The sequence below is a fragment of the Callithrix jacchus genome, chromosome 17 (assembly GCF_049354715.1).
Source record: "Callithrix jacchus isolate 240 chromosome 17, calJac240_pri, whole genome shotgun sequence".
NCBI classification, from domain to species: domain Eukaryota; kingdom Metazoa; phylum Chordata; class Mammalia; order Primates; family Cebidae; genus Callithrix; species Callithrix jacchus.
This window is the reverse complement of record NC_133518.1, coordinates 3,623,999-3,647,631: the sequence shown is the minus strand read 5'-3', so window position 1 is coordinate 3,647,631 and position 23,633 is coordinate 3,623,999.

Here is a 23,633-nt window from a genome sequence, read left to right as displayed (position 1 = left end):
CACGATACGTTCTTTATGTGTTTTAGACGAAAATTTCCAGCTATTTCTTGAATGACATGATTTCGCTGGGAAAATGCGTTTTCCACTTCTTCACAGAAAGGGTTTAGAAACTGCTGCAAACACACATCAGTTTAACTCGGTAAGTTGAATGCACACATTGAAGACCGTTCTGTTAGGTAGCTCCGTTTTAGTTTTAGAAGCAGATATTTCTCAATACCGGGTTTGTTCCAATTCACCCGGGTATAAGGAAACCCAGCACCTGGAAGCACCGTGCTTCTCACTCTCTGATTCTGAAGGCGGATTCAACTCCCTTAGCTGAGCGAACACCCAGCAGAGCAGTTTGCAAGATACGTTCTCTTTGTGTTTTAGTCGGAGATTTCCAGCTATTTCTTGAATGAGTAGATTTGGCTGGGAAAATGCGTTTTTCACTTCTTCACAGAAAGGGTTTAGAAACTCCTGCAAACACACATCAGTTTAACTCCGTACGTTGAATGCACACATTGAAGACCGTTCTGATAGGTAGCTCCGTTTTGGTTTTATAAGCAGATATTTCTCAATATCGCGTTTGTCCCAATCACGCGGGTATAACCAAACAGCTCCTGGAATAACCGTACTTCTCACTCTCTGATTCTGAAGGCGGATTCAACTCCCTTAGCTGAGCGAACACCCAGCAGAGCAGTTTGCAAGATACGTTCCTTTTGTGTTTTAGACGGAGATTTCCAGCTATTTCTTGAATGACTTGATTTGGCTGGGAAAATGCGTTTTCCACTTCTTCACAGAAAGGGTTTAGAAACTCCTGCAAAAACACATCAGTTTACCTCCGTAAGTTGAATGCACACATTGAAGGCCGTTCTGTTAAATAGCTCCGTTTTGGTTTTAGAAGCAGATATTTCTCAATTCCGCGTTTGTTCCAATTCACCCGGGTATAAAGAAACCCAGCTCCTGGAAGAACCGTGCTTCTCACTCTCTGATTTTGAAGGTGGATTCAACTCCCTTAGCTGAGCGAACACCCAGCAGCGCAGTTTGCAAGATACGCTCTCTTTGTGTTTTAGACGGAGATTTCCAGCTATTTCTTGAATGCCTGGATTCGGCTTGGAAAATGCGTTTTCCACTTCTTCACAGAAAGCGTTTAGAAACTCCTGCAAACACACATCAGTTTAACTCCGTAAGTTAAATGTACACATTGAAGACCGTTCTGTTAGGTAGCTCCGTTTCGGTTTTAGAAGCAGATATTTCTCAATTCCGCGTTTGTTCCAATTCACCCGGGTATAACGAAACCCAGCTCCTGGAAGAACCGTGCTTCTCACTCTCTCATTCTGAAGGCGGATTCAACTCCCTTAGCTGAGCGAACACCCAGCACAGCAGTTTTCAAGATAAGTTCTTTTTGTGTTTTAGACAGAGATTTCCAGCTATTTTTTGAATGACTTGATTTGTCTGGAAAAATGCGTTTTCCACTTCTTCACAGAAAGGGTTTAGAAACTCCTGCAAACACACATCAGTTTAACTCCGTAAGTTGAATGCACACATTGAAGACCGTTCTGTTAGGTGGCTCCGTTTCGGTTTTATAAGCAGATATTTCTCAATATCGCGTTTGTCCCATTCACCCGGGTATAACCAAACACAGCTCATGGAAGAACCGTTCATCTCACTCTCTGATTCTGAAGGCGGATTCAACTCCCTGAGCTCAGCGAACACCCAGCAGAGCAGTTTGCAAGATACGTTCTTTTTGTGTTTAAACGGAGATTTCCTGCTATTTCCTGAATTCCTGGATTTGGCTGGGAAAATGCGTTTTCCACTTCTTCACAGAAAGGGTTTAGAAACTCCTGCAAACACACATCAGTTTAACTCCGTAAGTTGAATGCACACATTGAAGACCGTTCTGTTAGGTAGCTCCGTTTTGGTTTCAGAAGCAGATATTTCTCAATATTGCGTTTGTTCCAATTCACCCGGGTATAAGGAAACCCAGTTCCTGGAAGAACCGTGCTTCTCACTATCTGATTCTGAAGGCGGATTCAACTCCCTTAGCTGAGCGGACACCCAGCATAGCAGTTTGCAAGATACGTTCTTTTTGTGTTTTAGACGATTTCCAGCTATTTCTTGAATGACTTGATTTGTCTGGGAATATGCGTTTTCCACTACGTCACAGTAAGGGTTTAGAAACTGCTGCAAACTCACATCAGTTTAACTCCGTAAGTTGAATGCACACATTGAAGACCGTTCTGTTAGGTAGCTCCGTTTTGGTTTTAGAAGCAGATATTTCTCAATATCGCGTTTGTCCCATTCATTCGGGTATAACCAAACAGCTCCTGGAAGAACCGTGCTTCTCACACTCTGATTCTGAAGGCGGATTAAACTCCCTTAGCTGAGCGAACACCCAGCAGAGCAGTTTGCAAGATACGTTCTTTTTGTGTTTTAGACGGAGATTTCCAGCTATTTCTTGAATGAGTTGATTTGGCTGGGAAAATGCGTTTTCCACTTCTCCACAGAAAGGGTTTAGAAACTCCTGCAAACACACATAAGTTTACCTCCGTAAGTTGAATGCACACATTGAAGGCCGTTCTATTAGGAAGCTCCGTTTTGGTTTTAGAAGCAGATATTTCTCAATACCGCGTTTGTTCCTATTCACCCGGGTATAACGAAACCCAACTTCTGGAAGAACCGTGCTTCTCACTCTCTGATTCTGAAGGTGGATTCAACTCCCTTAGCTGAGCGAACACCCAGCAGCGCAGTTTGCAAGATACGTTCTCTTTGTGTTTTAGACGGAGATTTCCAGCTATTTCTTGAATGCCTGAATTTGGCTGGGAAATTGCGTTTTCCACTTCTTCACAGAAAGCGTTTAGAAACTCCTGCAAACACACATCAGTTTAACTCCGTAAGTTAAATGCACACATTGAAGACTGTTGAGTTAGGTAGCTCCGTTTTGGTTTTAGAAGCAGATATTTCTCAATTCCGCGTTTGTTCCAATTCACCCGGGTATAAAGAAACCCAGCTCCTGGAAGAACCGTGCTTCTCACTCTCTCATTCTGAAGGTGGATTCAACTCCCTTAGCTGAGCGAACACCCAGCACAGAAGTTTTCAAGATACGTTCTTTATGTGTTTTAGACAGAGATTTCCAGCTATTTCTTGAATGACTTGATTTGTCTGGGAAAATGCGTTTTCCACTTCTTCACAGAAAGGGTTTAGAAACTCCTGCAAATACACATCAGTTTAACTCCGTAAGTTGAATGCAAACATTGAAGAGCGTTCTGTTAGGTAGCTCCGTTTTGTTATTAGAAGCAGATATTTCTCAATACCGCGTTTGTTCCAATTCACCCGGTATAACGAAACCCAGCACCTGGAAGAACCGTGCTTCTCACTCTCTGATTCTGAAGGCGGATTCAACTCCCTTAGCTGAGCGAACACCCAGCAAAGCAGTTTGCAAGATACGTTCTCTTTGTGTTTTAGACGGAGATTTCCAGCTATTTCTTGAATGAGTTGATTTGGCTGGGAAAATGCGTTTTCCACTTCTTCACAGAAAGGGTTTAGAAACTCCTGCAAACACACATCAGTTTACCTCCGTACGTTGAATGCACACATTGAAGACCGATCTGTTAGGTAGCTCCGTTATAGTTTTAGAAGCAGATATTTCTCAATACCGTGTTTATTCCAATTCCCCCGGGTATAACGAAACCCAGCACCTGTAAGAACCGTGCTTCTCACACTCTGATTCTGAAGGCGGATTCAACTCCCTTAGCTGAGCGAACACCCAGCAGAGTAGTTTGCAAGATACGTTCTCTTTGTGTTTTAGACGGAGATTTCCAGCTATTTCTTGAATGACTTGAGTTGGTTGCGAAAATGCGTTTTCCACTTCTTCACAGAAAATGTTTAGAAACTCCTGCAAACACACATCAGTTTACCTCCGTACGTTGAATGCACACATTGTAGACCGTTCTGGTAGGTAGCTCCGTTTTGGTTTTAGAAGCAGATATTTCTCAATATCGCGTTTGTCCCATTCACCCGGGTATAACCAAACAGCTCCTGGAAGAACCGTGCTTCTCACTCTCTGATTCTGAAAGCGGATTCAACTCCCTTAGCTGAGCGAACACCCAGCAGAGCAGTTTGCAAGATACGTTCTTTTTGTGTTTTAGACGGAGATTGCCAGCTATTACTTAAATGACTTGATTTGGCTGGGAAAATGCGTTTTCCACTTTCTCACAGAAAGGGTTTAGAAACTCCTGCAAACACACATCAGTTTAACTCCGTAAGTTGAATGCACACATTGAAGACCGTTCTGTTAGGTAGCTCCATTTTGGTTTTAGAAGCAGATATTTCTCAATACCGTGTTTATTCCAATTCACCCGGGTATAACGAAACCCAGCTCCTGGAAGAACCGTGCTTCTCACTCTCTGATTCTGAAGGCGGATTCAACTCCCTCAGCTGAGCGAACACCCAGCAGAGCAGTTTGCAAGATACGTTCTTTTTGTGTTTTAGACGGAGATTTCCAGCTATTTCTTGAATGACTTTATTTCGCTGGGAAAATGCGTTTTCGACTTTTTCACAGAAAGGGTTTAGAAACTCCTGCAAACACACATCAGTTTAACTCCGTAAGTTGAATGCACACATTGAAGACCGTTCTGTTATGTAGCTCCGTTTTGGTTTTATAAGCAGATATTTCTTAATATCTCGTTTGTCCCATTCACCCGGGTATAACCAAACACAGCTCCTGGAAGAACCGTGCTTCTCACTCTCTGATTCTGAAGGCAGATTCAACTCCCTTAGCTGAGCGAACACCCAGCAGAGGAGTGTGCAAGATACGTTCTTTTTGTGTTTAAACGGAGATTTTTCGCTATTTCTTGAATGCCTGTATTTGGCTGGGAAAATGCGTTTTCCACTTCTTCACAGAAAGGGTTTAGAAACTCCTGCAGACACACATCAGTTTTACTTGGTAAGTTGAATGCACACCTTGAAGACCGTTCTGTTAGGTAGCTCCGTTTTGGTTTTCGAAGCAGATATTTCTCAATATCGCCTTTGTCCCATTCACCCGGTTATAACCAAACACAGCTTATGGAAGAACCGTGCTTCTCACTCTCTGATTCTGAAGGCGGATTCAACTCCCTTAGCTGAGCGAACACCCAGCAGAGCAGTTTGCAAGATACGTTCTTTTTGTGTTTTAGACGGAGATTTCCAGCTATTTCTTGAATGACTTGATTTCGCTGAAAAAATGCGTTTTCCACTTCTTCACAGAAAGGGTTTAGAAACTCCTGCAAACACACATCAGTTTAACTCCCTAAGTTGAAGGAACACATTGAAGACCGTTCTGTTAGGTAGCTACGTTTTGGTGAAGCAGATATTTCTCAATACCGCGTTTGTTTTTTTTCACCCGGGTATAACGAAAGCCAGCTCCTGGAAGAACCGTGCTTCTCACTCTCCGATTCAGAAGGCGGATTCAACTCCCTTAGCTTATTGAACACCCAGCAGAGCAGTTTGCAAGATACGTTCTTTTTGTGTTTTAGACGAGATTTTCAGCTATTTCTTGAATGACTTGATTTGGCTGGGAAAATGCGTTTACCACTTCTTCACAGAAAGGCTTTAGACACTCCTGCAAACACACATCAGTTTAACTCCGTAAGTTGAATGCACACATTGAAGACCGTTCTGTTAGGTAGCTCCGTTTTGGTTTTAGAAGCAGATATTTCTCAATACCGCGTTTGTTCCAATTCACCCGGGTATAACGAAACCCAGCTCCTGGAAGAACCGTGCTTCTCACTCTCTGATTCTGAAGGCGGATTCAACTCCCTTAGCTGAGCGAACACCCAGCAGAGAAGTTTGCAAGATACTTTCTTTTTGTTTTTTAGACGGAGGTTTCCAGCTATTCCTTAAATGACTTGATTTGGCTGGGAAAATGCGTTTTCCCCTTCTTCACAGAAAGGGTTTAGAAACTCCTGCAAACACACAGCACTTTAACTCCGTACGTTGAATGGACACATTGAAGACCGTTCTGTTATGTAGCTCCGTTTTGGTTTTATAAGCAGATATTTCTCAATATCGCGTTTGTTACATTCACCCGGGTATAACCAAACACAGTTCATAAAAGAACCGTGCTTCTCACTCTCTGATTCTGAAGGCGGATCCAACTCCCTTAGCTGAGCGAACAACCAGCAGAGCAGTTTGCAAGATACGTTCTTTTTGTGTTTAAACAAAGATTTCCAGCTATTACTTGAATGCCTGGATTTGGCTGGGAAAATGCGTTTTCCACTTCTTCACAGAAAGGGTTTAGAAACTCCTGCAAACACACATCAGTTTAACTCCGTAAGTTGAATGCACACATTGAAGTCCGTTCTGATAGGTAGCTCCGTTTTGGTTTTAGAAGAAGATATTTCTCAATACCGCGTTTGTTCCAATGCACCCGGGTATAACGAAACCCAGCTCCTGGAAGAACCGTGCTTCTCACTCTCTGATTCTGAAGGCGGATTCAACTCCCTTAGCTGAGCGAACACCCAGCAGAGCAGTTTGCAAGATACGTTCTTTTTGTGTTTTAGACGGAGATTTCCAGCTATTTCTTGAATGCCTGGATTTGGCTGGGAAAATGCGTTTTCCACTTCTTCACAGAAAGGGTTTAGAAACTCCTGCAAACACACATCAGTTTCACTCCGTAAGTTGAATGCACACATTGAAGACCGTTCTGTTAGGTAGCTCCGTTTTGGTTTTAGAAGCAGATATTTCTCAATACCGCGTTTGTTCCAATTCACCCGGGTATAACGAAACCCAGCTCCTGGACGAACCGTGCTTCTCACTCTCTGATTCTGAAGGCGGATAAAATCCCTTAGATGAGCGAACACCCAGCAGAGCAGTTTGCAAGATACGTTCTTTTTGTGTTTTAGACGGAGATTTCCAGCTATTTCTTGAATGCCTGGATTTGGCTGGGAAAATGCGTTTTCCACTTCTTCACAGAAAGGGTTTAGAAACTCCTGCAAACACACATCAGTTTAACTCCATAAGTTGAATGCACACATTGAAGACCGTTCTGTTAGGTAGCTCCGTTGTGGTTTTAGAAGCAGATATTTCTCAATATCGCGTTTGTTCCAATGCACCCGGGTATAACGAATCCCAGCTCCTGGAAGAACCGTGTTTCTCACTCTCTGATTCTGAAGGCGGATTCAAATCCCTTAGCTGACCGAACACCCAGCAGAGCAGTTTGCAAGATACGTTCTTTTTGTGTTTTAAACGGAGATTTCCAGCTATTTCTTGAATGCCTGGATTTGGCTGGGAAAATGCGTTTTCCACTTCTTCACAGAAAGGGTTTAGAAACTCCTGCAAACACACATCAGTTTAACTCCGTAAGTTGAATGCACACATTGAAGACCGTTCTGTTAGGTAGCTCCGTTTTGGTTTTAGAAGCGGATATTTCTCAATACCGCGTTTGTTTCAATTCACCCGGGTATAACGAAACCCAGCTCCTGGAAGAACCGTGCTTCTCACTCTCTGATTCTGAAGGCGGATTCAACTCCCTTAGCTGAGCGAACACCCAGCAGAACAGTTTGCAAGATACGTTCTTTTTGTGTTTTAGACAAAGATTTCCAGCTATTTCTTGAATGCGTGGATTTGGCTGGGAAAATTCGTTTTCCACTTCTTCACAGAAAGGGTTTAGAAACTCCTGCAAACACACATCAGTTTAACTCCGTAAGTTGAATGCACATATTGAAGTCCGTTCTGATAGGTAGGTCCGTCTTGGTTTTAGAAGCAGATATTTCTCAATACCGCGTTTGTTCCAATGCACCCGGGTATAACTAAACCAAGCTCCTGGAAGAACCGTGCTTCTCACTCTCTGATTCTGAAGGCGGATTCAACTCCCTTAGCTGAGCGAACACCCAGCAGAGCAGTTTGCAAGATACGTTCTTTTTGTGTTTTAGACGGAGATTTCCAGCTATTTCTTGAATGCCTGGATTTGGCTGGGAAAATGCGTTTTCCACTTCTTCACAGAAAGGGTTTAGAAACTCCTGCAAACACACATCAGTTTAACCCCGTAAGTTGAATGCACACATTGAAGACCGTTCTGTTAGGTAGCTCCGTTTTGGTTTTAGAAGCAGATATTTCTCAATACCGCGTTTGTTTCAATTCACCCGGGTATAACGAAACCCAGCTCCTGGAAGAACTGTGCTTCTCACTCTCTGATCCTGAAGGCGGATTCAACTCCCTTAGCTGAGCGAACACCGAGCAGAACAGTTTGCAAGATACGTTCTTTTTGTGTTTTATACGGAGATTTCCAGCTATTTCTTGAATGCGTGGATTTGGCTAGGGAAATGCGTTTTCCACTTCTTCACAGAAAGGGTTTAGAAACTCCTGCAAACACACATCAGTTTAACTCCGTAAGTTGAATGCACACATTGAAGTCCGTTCTGATAGGTAGCTCCGTTTTGGTTTTAGAAGAAGATATTTCTCAATACCGCGTTTGTTCCAATGCTCCCGGGTATAACGAAACCCAGCTCCTGGAAGAACCGTGCTTCTCACTCTCTGATTCTGAAGGCGGATTTAACTTTCTTAGCTGAGCGAACACCCATCAGAGCAGTTTGCAGGATACGTTCTTTTTGTGTTTTAGACGGAGATTTCCAGCTATTTCTTGAATGCCTGGATTTGGCTGGGAAAATCCGTTTTCCACTTCTTCACAGAAAGGGTTTAGAAACTCCTGCAAACACACATCAGTTTAACTCCGTAAGTTGAATGCACACATTGAAGACCGTTCTGTTAGGTAGCTCCGTTTTGGTTTTAGAAGCAGATATTTCTCAATACCGCGTTTGTTCCAATTCACCCGGGTATAACATAACCAAGCTCCTGGAAAAACCGTGCTTCTCACTCTCTGATTCTGAAGGCGGATTCAACTCCTTTAGCTGAGCGAACACCCAGCAGAGCAGTTTACAAGATACGTTCTTTTTGTGTTTTAGACGGAGATTTCCAGCTATTTCTTGAATGCCTGGATTTTGCTGGGAAAATGCGTTTTCCACTTCTTCACAGAAAGGGTTTAGAAACTCCTGCAAACACACATCAGTTTAACTCCGTAAGTTGAATGCACACATTGAAGACCGTTCTGTTAGGTAGCTCCGTTTTGGTTTTAGAAGCAGATATTTCTCAATACCGCGTTTGTTCCAATTCACCCGGGTATAACGAAACCCAGCTGCTGGAAGAACCGTGCTTCTCACTCTCTGATTCTGAAGGCGGATTCAACTACCTTAGCTGAGCTAACACCCAGCAGAGCAGTTTGCACGATACGTTCTTTTTGTGTTTTAGACGGAGATTTCCCGCTATTTCTTGAATGCCTCGATTTGGCTGGGAAAATGCGTTTTCCACTTCTTCACAGAAAGAATTTAGAAACTCCTGCAAACGTACATCAGTTTAACTCCGTAAGTTGAATGCACACATTGAAGACCGTTCTGTTAGGTAGCTCCGTTTTGGTTTTAGAAGCAGATATTTCTCAATACCGCGTTTGTTCCAATGCACCCGGGTATAACGAAACCCAGCTTCTGGAAGAACCGTGCTTCTCACTCTCTGATTCTGAAGGCGGATTCAACTCCCTTACCTGAGCGAACGCCAAGCAGAACAGTTTGCAAGATACGTTCTTTTTGTGTTTTATACGGAGATCTCCAGCTATTTCTTGAATGCCTGGATTTGGCTGGGAAAATGCGTTTTCCACTTCGTCACAGAAAGGGTTTAGAAACTCCTGCAAACACACATCAGTTTAACTCCGTAAGTTGAATGCACACATTGAAGACCGTTCTGTTAGGTAGCTCCGTTTTGATCTTAGAAGCAGATATTTCTCAATACCGCGTTTGTTCCAATGCACCCGGGTATAACGAAACCCAGCTCCTGGACGAACCGTGCTTCTCACTCTCTGATTCTGAAGGCGGATTCAACTCCCTTAGCTGAGCGAAAACCCAGCAGAGCAGTTTGCAAGATACGTTCTTTTTGTGTTTTAGACGGAGATTTCCAGCTATTTCTTGAATGCCTGGATTTGTCTGGGAAAATGCGTTTTCCACTTGTTCACAGAAAGGGTTTAGAAACTCCTGCAAACACACATCAGTTTAACTCCGTAAGTTGAATGCACACATTGAAGACCGTTCTGTTAGGTAGCTCCGTTTTGGTTTTAGAAGCAGATATTTCTCAATACCGCGTTTGTTCCAATGCACCCGGGTATAACGAAACCCAGCTCCTGGAAGAACCGTGCTTCTCACTCTCTGATTCTGAAGGCGGATTCAACTCCCTTAGCTGAGCGAACACCCAGCAGAGCAGTTTGCAAGATACGTTCTTTTTGTGTTTTAGACGGAGATTTCCAGCTATTTCTTGAATGCCTGGATTTGGCTGAGAAAATGCGTTTTCCACTTCTTCACAGAAAGGGTTTAGAAACTCCTGCAAACACACATCAGTTTAACTCCGTAAGTTGAATGCACACATTGAAGACCGTTCTGTTAGGTAGCTCCGTTTTGGTTTTAGAAGCAGATATTTCTCAATACCGCGTTTGTTCCAATGCACCCGGGTATAACGAAACCCAGCTCCTGGAAGAACCGTGCTTCTCACTCTCTGATTCTGAAGGCGGATTCAACTCCCTTAGCTGAGCGAACACCCAGCAGAGCAGTTTCCAAGATACGTTCTTTTTGTATTTTAGACGGAGATTTCCAGCTATATCTTGAATGCCTGGATTTGGCTGGGAATATGCATCTTCCACTTCTTCACAGAAAGGGTTTAGAAACTCCTGCAAACACACATCAGTTTAACTCCGTAAGTTGAATGCACACATTGAAGACCGTTCTGTTAGGTAGCTCCGTTTTGGTTTTAGAAGCAGATATTTCTCAATACCGCGTTTGTTTCAATTCACCCGGATATAACGAAACCCAGCTCCTGGAAGAACCGTGCTTCTCACTCTCTGATTCTGAAGGCGGATTCAACTTTCTCAGCTGAGCGAACACCCAGCAGAACAGTTTGCAAGATACGTTCTTTTTGTGTTTTAGACGGAGATTTCCAGCTATTTCTTGAATGCGTGGATTTGGCTGGGGAAATGCGTTTTCCACTTCTTCACAGAAAGGGTTTAGAAACTCCTGCAAACACACATCAGTTTAACTCCGTAAGTTGAATGCACACATTGAAGTCCGTTCTGATAGGTAGCTCCGTTTTTGTTTAAGAAGAAGATATTTCTCAATACCGCGTTTGTTCCAATGCTCCCGGGTATAACGAAACCCAGCTCCTGGATGAACCGTGCTTCTCACTCTCTGATTCTGAAGGCGGATTTAACTTTCTTAGCTGAGCGAACACCCAGCAAAGCAGTTTGCAGGATACGTTCTTTTTGTGTTTTAGACGGAGATTTTTAGCTATTTCTTGAATGCCTGGATTTGGCTGGGAAAATGCGTTTTCCACTTCTTCACAGAAAGGGTTTAGAAACTCCTGCAAACACACATCAGTTTAACTCCGTAAGTTGAATGCACACATTGAAGACCGTTCTGTTAGGTAGCTCCGTTTTGGTTTTAGAAGCAGATATTTCTCAATACCGCGTTTGTTCCAATTCACCCGGGTATAACGAAACCAAGCTCCTGGAAAAACCGTGCTTCTCACTCTCTGATTCTGAAGGCGGATTCAACTCCTTTAGCTGAGCGAACACCCAGCAGAGCAGTTTGCAAGATACGTTCTTTTTGTGTTTTAGACGGAGATTTCCAGCTATTTCTTGAATGCCTGGATTTTGCTGGGAATTGCGTTTTCCACTTCTTCACAGAAAGGGTTTAGAAACTCCTGCAAACACACATCAATTTAACTCCGTAAGCTGAATGCACACATTGAAGACCGTTCTGTTAGGTAGCTCCGTTTTGGTTTTAGAAGCAGATATTTCTCAATACCGCGTTTGTTCCAATTCACCCGGGTATAACGAAACCCAGCTGCTGGAAGAACCGTGCTTCTAACTCTCTGATTCTGAAGGCGGATTCAACTACCTTAGCTGAGCAAACACCCAGCAGAGCAGTTTGCAGGATACGTTCTGTTTGTGTTTTAGACGGAGATTTCCCGCTATTTCTTTAATGCCTCGATTTGGCTGGGAAAATGCGTTTTCCACTTCTTCACAGAAAGGATTTAGAAACTCCTGCAAATGCACATCAGTTTAACTCCGTACGTTGAATGCACACATTGAAGACCGTTCTGTTAGGTAGCTCCGTTTTGGTTTTAGAAGCAGATATTTCTCAATACCGCGTTTGTTCCAATTCACCCGGGTATAACGAAACCCAGCTCCTGGAAGGACCGTGCTTCTCACTCTCTGATTCTGAAGGCGGATTCAACTCCCTTACCTGAGCGAACGCCAAGCAGAACAGTTTGCAAGATACGTTCTTTTTGTGTTTTAGACGGAGATCTCCAGCTATTTCTTGAATGCCTGGATTTGGCTGGGAAAATGCGTTTTCCACTTCTTCACAGAAAGGGTTTAGAAACTCCTGCAAACACACATCAGTTTAACTCCGTAAGTTGAATGCACACATTGAAGACCGTTCTGTTAGGTAGCTCCGTTTTGATCTTAGAAGCAGATATTTCTCAATACCGCGTTTGTTCGAATTCACCCGGGTATAACGAAACCCAGCTCCTGGACGAACCGTGCTTCTCACTCTCTGATTCTTAAGGCGGATTCAACTCCCTTAGCTGAGCGAAAACCCAGCAGAGTAGTTTGCAATATACGTTCTTTTTGTGTTTTAGACGGAGATTTCCAGCTATTTCTTGAATGCCTGGATTCGTCTGGGAAAATGCGTTTTCCACTTCTTCACAGAAAGGGTTTAGACACTCCTGCAAACACACATCAGTTTAACTCCGTAAGTTGAATGCACACATTGAAGACCGTTCTGTTAGGTAGCTCCGTTTTGGTTTTAGAAGCAGATATTTCTCAATACCGCGTTTGTTCCAATGCACTTGGGTATAAAGAAACCCAGCTCCTGGACGAACCGTGTTTCTCACTCTCTGATTCTGAAGGCGAATTCAACTCCCTTAGCTGAGCGAACACCCAGCAGAGCATTTTGCAAGATACGTTCTTTTTGTGTTTTAGGCGGAGATTTACAGCTATTTCTTGAATGCCTGGATTTGGCTGGGAAAATGCGTTTTCCACTTATTCACAGAAAGAATTTAAAAACTCCTGCAAACACACATCAGTTTAACTCCGTAAGTTGAACGCACACATTGAAGACCGTTCTGTTAGGTAGCTCCGTTTTGGTTTTAGAAGCAGGTATTTCTCAATACCGCGTTTGTTCCAATGCACCCGGGTATAAAGAAACCCAGCTCCTGGAAGAACCGTGCTTCTCACTCTGTGACTCTGAAGGCGGATTGAACTCCCTTAGCTGACCGAACACCCAGCAGAGCAGTTTGCAAGATACGTTCTTTTCGTGTTTTAGACGGAGATTTCCAGCTATTTCTTGAATGCCTGGATTTGGCTGGGAAAATGCGTTTTCCAGTTCTTCACAGAAAGGATTTAGAAACTCCTGCAAACACACATCAGTTTAACCCCGTAAGTTGAATGCACACATTGAAGACCGTTCTGTTAGGTAGCTCCGTTTTGGTTTTAGAAGCAGATAATTCTCAATACCGCGTTTGTTTCAATTCACCCGGGTATAACGAAACCCAGCTCCTGGAAGAACCGTGCTTCTCACTCTCTGATTCTGAAGGCGGATTCAACTCCCTTAGCTGAGCGAACACCCAGCAGAGCAGTTTGCAAGACACGTTCTTTTTGTGTTTTAGACGGAGATTTCCAGCTATTTCTTGAATTCCTGGATTTGGCTGGGAAAATGCGTTTTCCACTTCTTCACAGAAAGGGTTTAGAAACTCCTGCAAACACACATCAGTTTAACTATGTAAGTTGAATGCACACATTGAAGACCGTTCTGTCAGATAGCTCCGTTTTGGTTTTAGAAGCAGATATTTCTCAATACCGCGTTTGATCCAATGCACCCGGGTATAACGAATCCCAGCTCCTAAAAGAACCGTGCTTCTCACTCTCTGATTCTGAAGGCGGATTCAACTCCCTTAGCTGAGCGAACACCCAGCAGAACAGTTTGCAAGATACGTTCTTTTTGTGTTTTAGACGGAGATTTCCAGCTATTTCTTGAATGCCTGGATTTGGCTGGGAAAATGCGTTTTCCACTTCTTCACAGAAAGGGTTTAGAAACTCCTGCAAACGCACATCAGTTTAACTCCGTAAGTTGAATGCACACATTGAAGACCGTTCTGTTATGTAGCTCCGTTTTGGTTTTAGAAGCAGATATTTCTCAATACCGCGTTTGTTCCAATGCACCCGGGTATAACGAAACCCAGCTCCTGGAAGAACCGTGCTTCTCACTCTCTGATTCTGAAGGCGGATTCAACTCCCTTAGCTGAGCGAACACCCAGCAGAGCAGTTTGCAAGATACGTTCTTTTTGTGTTTTAGACGGAGATTTCCAGCTATTTCTTCAATGCCTGGATTTGGCTGGGAAAATGCGTTTTCCACTTCTTCACAGAAAGGGTTTAGAAACTCCTGCAAACACAAATCAGTTTAACTCCGTAAGTTGAATGCACACATTGAAGACCGTTCTGTTAGGTAGCTCCGTTTTGGTTTTAGAAGCAGATATTTCTCAATACCGCGTTTGTTCCAATGCACCCGGGTATAAAGAGACCCAGCTCCTGGAAGAACCGTGCTTCTCACTCTGTGATTCTGAAGGCGAATTTAACTCCCTTAGCTGACCGAACACCCAGCAGAGCAGTTTGCAAGATACGTTCTTTTTGTGTTTTAGACGGAGATTTCCAGCTATTTCTTGAATGCCTGGATTTGGCTCGGAAAATGCGTTTTCCACTTCTTCACAGAAAGGGTTTAGAAACTCCTGCAAACACACATCAGTTTAACTCCGTAAGTTGAATGCACACATTGAAGACCGTTTAGTTAGGTAGCTCCGTTTTGGTTTTAGAAGCAGATATTTCTCAATACCGCGTTTGTTCCAATGCACCCGGGTATAAAGAAACCCAGCTCCTGTAAGAACCGTGCTTTTCACTCTGTGATTCTGAAGGCGGATTCAACACCCTTAGCTGACCGAACACCCAGCAGAGCAGTTTGCAAGATACGTTCTTTTTGTGTTTTAGACGGAGATTTCCATCTATTTCTTGAATGCCTGGATTTGGCTGGGAAAATGCGTTTTCCACTTCTTCACAGAAAGGGTTTAGAAACTCCTGCAAACACACATCAGTTTAACTCCGTAAGTTGAATGCACACATTGACGACCGTTCTGTTAGGTAGCTCCGTTTTGGTTTTAGAAGCAGATATTTCTCAATACCGCATTTGTTCCAATTCACCCGGGTATAAGGAAACCCAGCTCCTGGAAGAACCGTGCTTCTCACTCTCTGATTCTGAAGGCAGATTCAACTCCCTTAGCTGAGCGAACACCCAGCAGAACAGTTTGCAAGATACGTTCTTTTTGTGTTTTAGACGGAGATTTCCAGCTATTTCTTGAATGCCTGGATTTGGCTGGGAAAATGCGTCTTCCACTTCTTCACAGAAAGGGTTTAGAAACTCCTGCAAACACACATCAGTTTAACCCCGTAAGTTGAATTCACACATTGAAGACCGTTCTGTTAAGTAGCTCCGTTTTGGTTTTAGAAGCAGATATTTCTCAATACCGCGTTTGTTCCAATTCACCCGGCTATGAGGAAACCCAGGTCCTGGAAGAACCGTGCTTCTCACTCTCTGATTCTGAAGGCGGATTCAACTCCCTTAGCTGAGCGAACACCCAGCAGAGCAGTTTGCAAGATACGTTCTTTTTGTGTTTTAGACGGAGATTTCCAGCTATTTCTTGAATGCCTGGATTTGGCTGGGAAAATGCGTTTTCCACTTCTTCACCGAAAGGGTTTAGAAACTCCAGCAAACACACATAAGTTTAACTCCGTAAGTTGAATGCACACATTGAAGACCGTTCTGTTAGGTAGCTCTGTTTTGGTTTTAGAAGCAGATATTTCTCAATACCGCGTTTGTTCCAATTCACCCGGGTATAACGAAACCCAGCTCCTGGAAGAACCGTGCTTCTCACTCTCTGATTCAGAAGGCGGATTCAACTCCCTTAGCTGACGGAACACTCAGCAGAGCAGTTTGCAAGATATGTTCTTTTTGTGTTTTAGACGGAGATTTCCAGCTATTTCTTGAATGCCTGGATTTGGCTGGGAAAATGCGTTTTCCACTTTTTCACAGAAAGGGTTTAGAAACTCCTGCAAACACACATCAGTTTAACTCCGTAAGTTGAATGCACACATTGAAGACCGTTCTGTTAGGTAGCTCCGTTTTGGTTTTAGAAGCAGATATTTCTCAATACCGCGTTTGTTCCAACGCACCCGGGTATAAGGAAACCCAGCTCCTGGAAGAACCGTGCTTCTCACTCTCTGATTCTGAAGGCGGATTCAACTCTTTTAGCTGAGCGAACACCCAGCAGAGCAGTTTGCAAGATACGTTCTTTTTGTGTTTTATACTGAGATTTCCAGCTATTTCTTGAATGACTTGATTTGGCTGGGAAAATGCGTTTTCCACTTCTTCACAGAAAGGGTTTAGAAACTCCTGCAAACACACATCAGTTTAACTCCGTAAGTTGAATGCACACATTGAAGACCGTTCTGTTAGGTAGCTCCGTTTTGGTTTTAGAAGCAGATATTTCTCAATACCGCGTTTGTTCCAATGCACCCGGGTATAACGAAACCCAGCTCCTGGAAGAACCGTGCTTCTCACTCTCTGATTCTGAAGGCGGATTCAACTCCCTTAGCTGAGCGAACACCCAGCAGAGCAGTTTGCAAGATACGTTCTTTTTGTGTTTTAGACGGAGATTTCCAGCTATTTCTTGAATGCCTGGATTTGGCTGGGAAAATGCGTTTTCCACTTCTTCACAGAAAGGGTTTAGAAACTCCTGCAAACGCACATCAGTTTCACTCCGTAAGTTGAATGCACACATTGAAGACCGTTCTTTTAGGTAGCTCCGTTTTGGTTTTAGAAGCAGATATTTCTCAATACCGCGTTTGTTCCAATGCACCCGGGTATAACGTAACCCAGCTCCTGGAAGAACCGTGCTTCTCACTCTCTGATTCTGAAGGCGGATTCAACTCCCTTAGCTGAGCGAACACCCAGCAGAACAGTTTGCATGATACGTTCTTTTTGTGATTTAGACGGAGATTTCCATCTATTTCTTGAATGCCTGGATTTGGCTGGGAAAATGCGTTTTCCACTTCTTCACAGAAAGCGTTTAGAAACTCCTGCAAACACACATCAGTTTAACTCCGTAAGTTGAATGCACACATTGAAGACCGTTCTGTTAGGTAGCTCCGTTTTGAGTTTAGAAGCAGATATTTCTCAATACCGCGTTTGTCCAATGCACCCGGGTATAACGAAACCCAGCTCCTGGAGGAACCGTGCTTCTCACTCTCTGATTCTGAAGGCGGATTCAACTCCCTTAGCTGAGCGAACACCCAGCAGAGCAGTTTGCAAGATACGTTCTTTTTGTGTTTTAGACGGAGATTTCCAGCTATTTCTTGAATGCCTGGATTTGGCTGGGAAAATGCGTTTTCCACTTCTTCACAGAAAGGGTTTAGAAACTCCTGCAAACACACATCAGTTTAACTCTGTAAGTTGAATGCACACATTGAAGACCGTTCTGTTAGGTAGCTCCGTTTTTGTTTTAGAAGCAGATATTTCTCAATACCGCGTTTGTTCCAATGCACCCGGGTATAACGAAACCCAGCTCCTAAAAGAACCGTGCTTCTCACTCTCTGATTCTGAAGGCGGATTCAACTCCCTTAGCTGAGCGAACACCCAGCAGAACAGTTTGCAAGATACGTTCTTTTTGTGTTTTAGACGGAGATTTCCAGCTATTTCTTGAATGCCTGGATTTGGCTGGGAAAATGCGTTTTCCACTTCTTCACAGAAAGGGTTTAGAAACTCCTGCAAACACACATCAGTTTAACTCCGTAAGTTGAATGCACACATTGAAGACTGTTTTGTTAAATAGCTCCGTTTTGGTTTTAGAAGAAGATATTTCTCAATACCGCGTTTGTTCCAATGCACCCGGGTATAAAGAAACCCAGCTCCTGGAAGAACTGTGCTTTTCACTCTGTGATTCTGAAGGCGGATTCAACTCCCTTAGCTGACCGAACACCCAGCAGAGCAGTTTGCAAGATACGTTCTTTTTGTGTTTTAGACGGAGATTTCCAGCTATTTCTTGAATGCCTGGATTTGGCTGGGAAAATGCGTCTTCCACTTCTTCACAGAAAGGGTTTAGAAACTCCTGCAAACACACATCAGTTTAACCCCGTAAGTTGAATTCACACATTGAAGACCGTTCTGTTAGGTAGCTCCGTTTTGGTTTTAGAAGCAGATATTTCTCAATACCGCGTTTGTTCCAATTCAACCGGCTATAAGGAAACCCAGCTCCTGGAAGAACCGTGCTTCTCACTCTCTGATTCTGAAGGAGGATTCAACTCCCTTAGCTGAGCGAACACCCAGCAGAGCAGTTTGCAAGATACGTTCTTTTTGTGTTTAAGACGGAGATTTCCAGCTATTTCTTGAATGCCTGGATTTGGCTGGGAAAATGCGTTTTCCACTTCTTCACAGAAAGGGTTTAGAAACTCCTGCAAACACACATCAGTTTAACTTCGTAAGTTGAATGCACACATTGAAGACCGTTCTGTTAGGTAGCTCCGTTTTGGTTTTAGAAGCAGATATTTCTCAATACCGCGTTTGTTCCAATGCACCCGGGTATAACGAAACCCAGCTCCTGGAAGAACCGTGCTTCTCACTCTCTGATTCTGAAGGCGGATTCAACTCCCTTAGCTGAGCGAACACCCAGCAGAACAGTTTGCAAGATACGTTCTTTTTGTGTTTTAGACGGAGATTTCCAGCTATTTCTTGAATGCCTGGATTTGGCTGGGAAAATGCGTCTTCCACTTCTTCACAGAAAGGGTTTAGAAACTCCTGCAAACACACATCAGTTTAACCCCGTAAGTTGAATGCACACATTGACGACGGTTCTGTTAGGTAGCTCCGTTTTGGTTTTAGAAGCAGATATTTCTCAATACCGCGTTTGTTCCAATTCACCCTGTTATAACGAAACCCAGCTCCTGGAAGAACCGTGCTTCTCACTCTCTGATTCTGAAGGCGGATTCAACTCCCTTAGCTGAGCGAACACCCAGCAGAGCAGTTTGCAAGATACGTTCTTTTTTTGTTTTAGACGGAGATTTCCAGCTATTTCTTGAATGCCTGGATTTGGCTGGGAAAATGCGTTTTCCAGTTCTTCACAGAAAGGGTTTAGAAACTCCTGCAAACACACATCAGTTTAACTCCGTAAGTTGAATGCACACATTGAAGACCGTTCTGTTAGGTAGCTCCGTTTTGGTTTTAGAAGCAGATATTTCTCAATACCGCGTTTGTTCCAATTCACCCGGGTATAACGAAACCCAGCTCCTGGAAGAACCGTGCTTCTCACTCTCTGATTCTGAAGGCGGATTCAACTCCCTTAGCTGAGCGAACACCCAGCAGAGCAGTTTGCAAGATACGTTCGTTTTGTGTTTTAGACGGAGATTTCCAGCTATTTCTTGAATGCCTGGATTTGGCTGGGAAAATGCGTTTTCCACTTCTTCACAGAAAGGGTTTAGAAACTCCTGCAAACACACATCAGTTTAACTTTGTAAGTTGAATGCACACATTGAAGACCGTTCTGTTAGGTAGCTCCGTTTTGGTTTTAGAAGCAGATATTTCTCAATACCGCATTTGTTCCAATTCACCCGGGTATAAGGAAACCCAGCTCCTGGAAGAACCGTGCTTCTCACTCTCTAATCCTGAAGGCGGATTCAACTCCCTTAGCTGAGCGAACACCCAGCAGAACAGTTTGCAAGATACGTTCTTTTTGTGTTTTAGACGGAGATTTCCAGCTATTTCTTGAATGCCTAAATTTGGCTGGGAAAATGCGTTTTCCACTTCTTCACAGAAAGGGTTTAGAAACTCTTGCAAACACACATCAGTTTAACTCCGTGAGTTGAATGCACACATTGAAGACCGTTCTGTTAGGTAGCTCCGTTTTGGTTTCAGAAGCAGATATTTCTCAATACCGCGTTTGTTCCAATGCACCCGGGTATAACGAAACCCAGCTCCTGGAAGAACCGTGCTTCTCACTCTCTGATTCTGAAGGCGGATTCAACTTTCTTAGCTGAGCGAGCACCCAGCAGAGCAGTTTGCAAGATACGTTCTTTTTGTGTTTTAGACGGAGATTTCCATCTATTTCTTGAATGCCTGGATTTGGCTGGGAGAATGCGTTTTCCACTTCTTCACAGAAAGGGTTTAGAAACTCCTTCAAACACACATAAGTTTAACTCCGTAAGTTGAATGCACACATTGAAGACCGTTCTGTTAGGTAGCTCCGTTTTGGTTTTAGAAGCAGATATTTCTCAATATCGCGTTTGCACCCATTCACCCGGGTATAACGAAACACAGCTCCTGGAAGAACCGTGCTTCTCACTCTCTGATTCTGAAGGCGGATTCAACTCCCTTAGCTGAGCGAACACCCAGCAGAGCAGTTTGCAAGATACGTTCTTTTTGTGTTGTAGATAAAGATTTCAGGCTCTTTCTTGAATGACTGGATTTGGCTGAGAAATGCATTTTCCACTTCTTCACAGAAAGGGTTTAGAATCTCCTGCAAACACACATCAGTTTAACTCCGTAAGTTGAATGCACACTTTGAAGACCGTTCTGTTAGGTAGCTCCGTTTTGGTTTTAGAAGCAGATATTTCTCAATACTGCGTTTGTTCCAATTCACCCGGGTATAACGAAACCCAGCTCCTGGAAGAACCGTGCTTCTCACTCTCTGATTCTGAAGGCAAATTCAACTCCCTTAGCTGAGCGAACACTCAGCAGAGCAGTTTGCAAGATACGTTCTTTTTGTGTTTTAGACGGATATTTTCAGCTATTTCTTGAATGACTGGATTTGGCTGGGAAAATGCGTTTTCCACTTCTTCACAGAAAGGGTTTAGAAACTCCTGCAAACACACATCAGTTTAACTCAGTAAGTTGAATGCACACATTGAAGACCGTTCTGTTAGGTAGCTCCGTTTTGGTTTTAGAAGCAGATATTTCTCAATACCGCGTTTGTTCCAATTCACCCTGTATAACGAAACCAAGCTCCTGGAAGAACCGTGCTTCTCACTGTCTGATTCTGAAGGCGGATTCAACTCCCTTAGCTGAGCGAACACCCAGCACATCAGTTTGAAAGATACGTTCTTTTTGTGTTTTAGACGGAGATTTCCAGCTATTTCTTGAATGCCTGGATTTCGCTGGGGTAATGCGTTTTCCACTTTTTCACAGAAAGTGCTTAGAAACTCCTGCAAACACACATCAGTTAAACTCCGTAAGATGAATGCACACATTGAAGACCGTTCTGTTAGGTAGCTCCGTTTTGGTTTTAGAAGCAGATATTTCTCAATACCGCGTTTGTTCCAATTCACCCGGGTATAACGAAACCCAGCTCCTGGAAGAACCGTGCTTCTCACTCTCTGATTCAGAATGCGGATTCAACTCCCTTAGCTGAGCGAACACCCAGCAGAGCAGTTTGCAAGATACGTTCTTTTTGTGTTTTAGACGAAGATTTCCAGCTATTTCTTGAATGACTTGATTTGGCTGGGAAAATGCGTTTTCCACTTCTTCACAGAAAGGGTTTAGAAACTCCTGCAAACACACATCAGTTTAACTCCGTAAGTTTAATGCACACATTGAAGACCGTTCTGTTAGGTAGCTCCGTTTTGGTTTTAGAAGCAGATATTTCTCAATACCGCGTTTGTTCCAATTCACCCGGGTATAACGAAACCCAGCTCCTGGAAGAACCGTGCTTCTCACTCTCTGATTCTGAAGGCGAATTCAACTCCCTTAGCTGAGCGAACACCCAGCAGAGCAGTTTGCAAGATACGTTCTTTTTGTGTTTTAGACGGAGATTTCCAGCTATTTCTTGAATGCCTGGATTTGGCTGGGGAAATGCGTTTTCCACTTCTTCACAGAAAGGGCTTAGAAACTCCTGCAAACACACATCAGTTAAACTCCGTAAGATGAATGCACACATTGAAGACCGTTCTGTTAGGTAGCTCCGTTTTGGTTTTAGAAGCAGATATTTCTCAATACCGCGTTTGTTCCAATTCACCCGGGTATAACGAAACCCAGCTCCTGGAAGAACCGTGCTTCTCACTCTCTGATTCTGAAGGCAGAATCAGCTGTCTTAGCTGAGCGAACACCCAGCAGAGCAGTTTGCAAGATACGTTCTTTTTGTGTTTAAGACGGAGATTTCCAGCTATTTTTTGAATGCCTGGATTTGGCTGGGAAAATGCGTTTTCCACTTCTTCACAGAAAGGGTTTAGAAACTCCTGCAAACACACATCAGTTTAACTCCGTAAGTTTAATGCACACATTGAAGACCGTTCTGTTAGGTAGCTCCGTTTTGGTTTTAGAAGCAGATATTTCTCAATACCGCGTTTGTTCCAATTCACCGGTGTATAACGAAACACAGCTCCTGGAAGAACCGTGCTTCTCACTCTCTGATTCTGAAGGCGGATTCAACTCCCTTAGCTGAGCGAACACCCAGCAGAGCAGTTTGCAAGATACGTTATTTTTGGGTTTTAGACGGAGATTTCCAGCTATTTCTTGAATGCCTGAATTTGGCTGGGAAATTGCGTTTTTCACTTCTTCACAGAAAGGGTTTAGAAACTCCTGCAAACACACATCAGTTTAACTCCGTAAGTTGAATGCACACATTGAAGACCGTTCTGTTAGGTAGCTCCGTTTTGGTTTTAGAAACAGATATTTCTCAATACCGCGTTTGTTCCAATTCACCCGGGTATAACGTAACCCAGCTCCTGGACGAACCGTGCTTCTCACTCTGTGATTCTGACGGCGGATTCAACTCACTTAGCTGAGCGAACATTCAGCAGAGCAGATTGAAACGTACGTTCTTTTTGTGTTTAAACGGAGATTTCCAGCTATTTCTTGAATGCCTGGATTTGGCTGGGAATATGCGTCTTCCACTTCTTCACAGAAAGGGTTTAGAAACTCCTGCAAACACACATCAGTTTAACTCCGTAAGTTGAATGCACACATTGAAGACCGTTCTGTTAGGTAGCTCCGTTTTGGTTTTAGAAGCAGATATTTCTCAATACCGCGTTTGTTCCAATTCACCCGGGTATAACGAAACCCAGCTCCTGGAAGAACCGTGCTTCTCACTCCCTGATTCTGAAGGCGGATTCAACTCCCTTAGCTGAGAGAAAACCCAGCAGAGCAGTTTGCAAGATACGTTCTTTTTGTGTTTTAGATGGAGATTTCCAGCTATTTCTTGAATGCCTGGATTTGGCTGGGAAAATGCGTTTTCCACTTCTTCACAGAAAGGGTTTAGAAACTCCTGCAAACACACATCAGTTTAACTCCATAAGTTGAATGCACACATTGAAGACCGTTCTTTTAGGTAGCTCCGTTTTGGTTTTAGAAGCAGATATTTCTCAATACCGCGTTTGTTCCAATGCACCCGGGTATAACAAAACCCAGATCCTGGAAGAACCGTGCTTCTCACTCTCTGATTCTGAAGGCGGATTCAACTCCCTTAGCTTTGCGAGCACCCAGCAGAGCAGT